Here is a 6,000-nt window from a genome sequence, read left to right on the forward strand (position 1 = left end):
GTTCATGAAGTTAACAATAGATGCCCTACAGGGTGAACAATGAGACAATACACAAATCAGGAATGGTTTTACAGGTGGAGGCCACTAAAATTTTGTGTGCGTGAATGTCTCTGACCAAAAAATCAAAAACGGACTTGATGAGAGTGGCCCAAGGGCCCGACGTCCTCTAGTGGGCCCTGTCCTCACTGCCCTGTCCTCACACAGGTTCTTTAAAGCCAGATTACGAGCTGGATCTTCCCTCGAAGATCTTCTCATACAAATTGGACACTTGTTTGTTGGGTCTGCTCTCCACCAGCTCTTCAGACAGCCTCTACAGAATCTCTGGCTACGTGACAGAAGAACAGGATCTGTGAAGATGCTCTGACACACCGGACAGTGAAGATCCTCATCTGATCTTGAAGCCATCGAGTTTCTGAGTGAAGCTGAAAACTGAAAGTACAGTCAGTCCTGGTTATTCTCGCTCCTGCTGACTTAAACTTCTTCTGAATAATATTTTTCAGTCAAACTTACTTTTAGTGTATGCAACATGTTGTTGTCTTCCACTTTTCTCTCCTGCATCTGGGCTCACTCAGTGGAAACTGGTAATTTAATCGAATTGTCTTTGTGTGTGTCTTTATTGACGAAGAATAACGAGGTGTTTCCTGGTTTCTGTCATGTGAGTTATGTGAGGGGCTCTAAGAAATACGGACCAGAACTGTAAAATCTGTAACTTTACCTAACATTTTTGATGAATAACTAATTGTCTGTAAAAGTACCAAACAACAACTCTATGTAGGCTGTATAACAATACATTAGTTCATAATAGTTAATATGATAATAATTAAATTATTTCCAATTACAGACAGATATAAATAGTAAAGAATTTTGTTCCAGTTGTGTTTATGTACTTTAAGTAAAGCTAAATTTAGCCTAGCTAGGACTAGCTGTTAGCCTAGCTGAAGAAGATGGTTTGAATTTACATGGTACTGACATTAGTGATTATTACTACCACCAAAGAAGTGTTGTTTTTGGTAGCGTTTGTGTGCGTGTCAGTTACTGGAGGATGTAGGAATTGATACTATTGACTGGTCTCCACGCTCGCCTTACCTAAATCCAACAGAAGATATCTGGGACATTGTGTTTGGCTCCATCTGACACCACCAGGTTGCACCTCAGAATGTCCAAGACCTCAATGATGCCCTGGTCCAGATCTGTTTTCTTTAAGTTTTTTTGAGCAGTGTATATGTGCTTGGACTTCAACTTTCCTCATCACAGTTATTAAAATTGCATTCTGGATCATGATAAAAATAGTCAAGTAAGAAACTCATGCTTGTATGCTCTTACATTAAACTCATAGTTGAGCACAGGGAAACTTTCAGCATGGAGAAACTAAATGTTTCCCAGTCCCGCATGAAAATGACAGGAGTGGAAATCTTACATGATCCCCCTATTTGTGAGAAAAAGGACAATATCTTTGCATTTCCAGATGGCTTGGCAGCATTGTATCTTTTTTGTGGGATATTTAGCTTTTCAAGGTTGTGCTAATTGTGCACATTTTAGGACGAGAAAAGCAGCTGGAGAAATCCTAGTCTTTCACACTGACCTCAGGCCAAGTAATCAGGATTTCCAGCTAAACTGTTGCAATAAACTGCCCATTACTGTAGCTGCTCTGTTTTCCCAGCTCATGCCAGATGCTGAGTGTGTGACCCTGGCTGTCAGTTGCATCTCTCTGCTCTACTGTTTCTTCACCCCCATTCCCTGTCCCAGCTCGCCATTACACGTCTTTGCAACGTGGGCGTCACTCTCTGGACTCGAGGTCTGGAACCAGGCGCTGGCTGCTCTGCATGTGTCTTGGGACTACAGTGGACTTTCACAACCTCCATGCACACTCAGCATGTACAGCATAAGTTCAGTGATGGCTGGTGTTCATATTATTCAACAAAATAATCTAACCCCGTTCATTTTTAAGACTGTAAGTTGCTAGCTGATGGTAATCAGGCATTTATTCTACAGTCCTAATCTATAACAGGGTTGTTAATGTATTTTATATCGAGGAGCCCACTTTAAGCTTAAGTGTGCTCCTTTCTGTCAGCTTAAAGGAGTTTAACTACACATTCAATCCCTAAAATACGTTAATATTAGAAAAAAAAAATGACAAAAAAGGTCTTCACCAGGCTGATTCTGACCCCTGAGCCCTATGTTTGAAACACCAGATCTCTAACAAGGCCACATTTGCATGTTTGTGTATATGTGTGAACAAGCTCGTGCATAATCTGTTTTCATCTAGGTTTTCAGTAAACCTATTCAATTCTTTATAACCAGTGAAGTTGCATGAAGATACCAAAGAATATTGCAATTATCAAACGCAAAACTACTCAGTGCTCAGAAAACAACACAAACAAACATATCCATTAAAAAAACAGCTCATGGCTTCTGTTGTGTAATATGGTATTATACTGGTTCTTAATTTGTAGCAACAGCTACTGTATATGTTCATGCTTGGTCTCAATAAATGCCTAAAAAACAACATAACCCGAAGGCTCACTCACTACATTATCTGTTTGCTTGGAGCATGTTCAACATTTTAATCAGTCATTTTTTGATAACTGACCAAAATCTTGTTGGATCTTTTGTTTAACACAGCGATTTAATTTATGACATAGTTTCAGTGGGTGTGTCAGCCTTGACCTAACCTATCCCATGAACTGCTACACCTGTAAACACTATAACGTTTGTTTTACCTATGTGTGCGTCTGTGTCTTATTCTTGTCACCCCATTGCCGTCTTCCACGACCCTTGATATTTCTTTTTTCTTTTTTTTTTAGCACCCACAGCTAAATCATACCCTCCACTCTCAGTCTCCTGTGTATCAGTATAACTGTGGTGCCGTTTTAGTGACTCAGGCTTGGCTTACCTTACCTAACAGCCCAAATTATTAAGAGCACTGTGCATTGTTAGTCCAGTTATTCCCAGGTTACTCACTTCTGGGAACAGTTAAGGCTTCAGAAAAGCCAAATATGGTAAGTATATTTTAATCTTTAATCACGAGAAGCTTTTAAGAAACTTTTAAGCTTTTAAGAAAAAAAAGTCAAGTTATTACATGGGAATGACTTTTTGCTCCTATGGACATCCACATTGATACCAGCTCCAGTTTACCAGGCTTCTCCACAACTGCTGGCGACTTCACTGTGTGAGGAGGACATTGAGAAACATTAGACCGAGAAGATACGGCTCGTTGCAACACAGCTCAGTAGAGCAGACAGAGTCCACAGTAATGGGCTCCGGTCAAGACTTTCTGTCTGGATCACAGCTGGTTTCCTAATTAAGGGGAGACTTTCCACATCTAGATAATTTAATGACAGCTGCTTACAACATGTCTGTCCATGAAGTGAACCTAGCTGTAATAAAACAAACTCTGAACAAGCAACTGTGTGATGAAGTACTTTGTGGTTACGAAAGAGAACCCATCCTTAGAATTACAGCTCTTTCGAAGACTCAGCGCTCCACAGTGAACATCATGGATTTGTCTGCTTAATACTGTGTTTTCTTCCCCAACTGGAAATCAGGAAGAACATGATCAAAAATGAGTCCGTAATTACAACTACATTGTGTTGGTGTGTTAACAGTATGACAGTATGATTCTATGACATGTGACCCAATGTTGGAGGTAAAACGACTGAAAGAAAACGTGCTAGTTGATGCTAGAATTGTTGGCCTCGATATCAACAGTTACACAAGTTAAGTTTTAGGCCCTGGATGGGACTTTCGACAGCAGGCTGGGGATGTTTTTTCGAGTCCTTATGGTAGTTTTACACGACCTCTACTGCCACCTGCTGGTAAGAAACAGCAGCTGAAGAACTTGCAAGGACATGACATGTTTTTTAAGCATCTTCTAGAAAAACTGCAGACTTTAACAAATACTTTGTAGAAAACACATTTTATTTTAATCAACCAGTTTTGTACTATGGTGCCAAAGATCACATCAGGCTAAACTGCCCAAAAAGTAATCTCCACTATCAGCAACAACAATGTCTGTCTTTGTTTTCCTTAGCACAAACATTCACACTGACAGAACACTGACGCCCGCAGCATTCATTTCTTGTATTTATGATGTAGGTGCATCACTGTTGTCTGCCCACTCACGAGAACTCAACAGCCGCTTTCCCAGGCTGCCTGCATCCAGTCATCCAGTCACAATCACCCCTTTGTGGTCAACTTATTGGAGGCCTAACTGGTGTTACTGCAATAATTACTCGATTCACTCATCAATATATGGAAAGAATATGAATTTGCAAACGGTCAAATAATTCAATGTGGCCAAAATGGTTCATATAGAAATAAAATATTCAGCAAATATGGCACAAAGAAAAGTGTAGAGCGTCCACTAGGTGGCGCCTTTGCCATGTCTTTAAAGAGTGAGCGAGGTCTAGTGACTGGAGGGATCAGTGTTAAATGTGATTAATTAGAAATGACTGTGTGCAGAAAATATAAATACGCAAACAAAATAATTTCATTTCCTTGGTTCTATATTTCAAACTCATTTTATCATCGCATATTTAATGTGGTGGCGGAAGCTATTTTGAAACCACGCTTAGCTTTGCTTCATTTCAGCAAATGTAAACTGCTCAGTGGTTTATTTGCAGGACCTGCCCACACAGAGCTTTCAATCCTATCCACTTACACTCAATCAATAACACCATTCCATTTATACAGGAATGACATCATGCAAGCTCTTATAAAAGCGCTGCTGCAAGTATTCTTCTTTTCAAATTCCTGGCAACTTTGGAAAAAGCAACAGTATATTATTGAATTCTGACTCATATGTGTCAGCCTGAGCCTTGCAAGCATTTCATTAGTTCCTTATTGCATTGACATGGGTGGGGGTGGGGGGTATCCCAAAGCGGATGTCAGAGCTTTTTGTAGTGTTTTGGGTGAAGTGGCAAAGCAGGAGGAGATGAAGGATGGTGCATGGCCTTTAGAGATGCAACCCAAGAGACAGGATGCACACAGAGTCATTGTCTCAGCAGGCTTAGTATTCAGCTCCCTTTTGCTCCATCACCATGGCCGAGGACCAAATCAATTCAGCCTGTTGGCTGGCAGGGGTACAGCTACCCAGTGGGTGCAGCCCACATACAAATACACCCAACACTGGTCTAGACACACAGAATGCAGTGCTGTGGTAGACTTCTTCCCACGCTACAATGTTACAGCTCTGAGCAGTGTTACTCCAGTGATGTGCTGTCAAGCCATTCCCCTCTTTGTGTCAGAGACATCTGGTGGCTGCACAAGAAGCTCAGCATGGCTGCTAACGTCTGATATGTGTGAAACTCTGACATAGGAAATGATATACAGGTGGCAGTGCAACACGCTGGAGTTTTAGTGCCTGTAGGGACTGGATTATGTCAAAAATGAGAAATAGTTGCTTCTTGCGCAAAGCTGTCACTTGTTATGTGACAACTGGCTAAAAAAATCCAAGGGTGTGCAAGAACTCTCGCTGTGAGTGACAACCTCAAGCCTGACCTTGATATGAGATACCGGGCTGCAGTCTCAGACAGTGAGCTATGTCTGATGTCCACGTTGGGATAGCGGCTGGCACTCACCTTGTTATCCATCTGTGTGTGTGTGTGTCTGTGTATTTATATGTGCTGCTGGCCAGAAAGAGAACACCATCTACTACCATATGCTTCAGCCCCCTGTAGTGCCAAGGTTCTTCTTTCCATATCTTGTGCTCTGGAGTTTTAGAACACACCGAGGTCCCCGGCTGATCCCAGGATGCCACTTGTGTTTCCAATATTTCTCGAAAGATAAAGAGGTCAGAACAGACCAATGGCGTTCCACGATTTTGCATAGTGCCGTTTAAGTTCTGCCTTTTCTCATAAGAGACCAGCACTGTATGTAAACTGTATGTAAAGTTTACCTCAGGAAGATAGTTTGAAAACCAAAGGAGCTTCAAAAGTTTGAAACATCCGATGAGAGAATAAACCAAAGAAGAGAACACCAAGGAGCAATGATCAATCACCT

This window comes from Diplotaxodon limnothrissa, linkage group LG7 (assembly GCF_057381915.1).
Source record: "Diplotaxodon limnothrissa isolate DT_005_m linkage group LG7, D_limnothrissa_male_GT1.1, whole genome shotgun sequence".
Classification (NCBI taxonomy): domain Eukaryota; kingdom Metazoa; phylum Chordata; class Actinopteri; order Cichliformes; family Cichlidae; genus Diplotaxodon; species Diplotaxodon limnothrissa.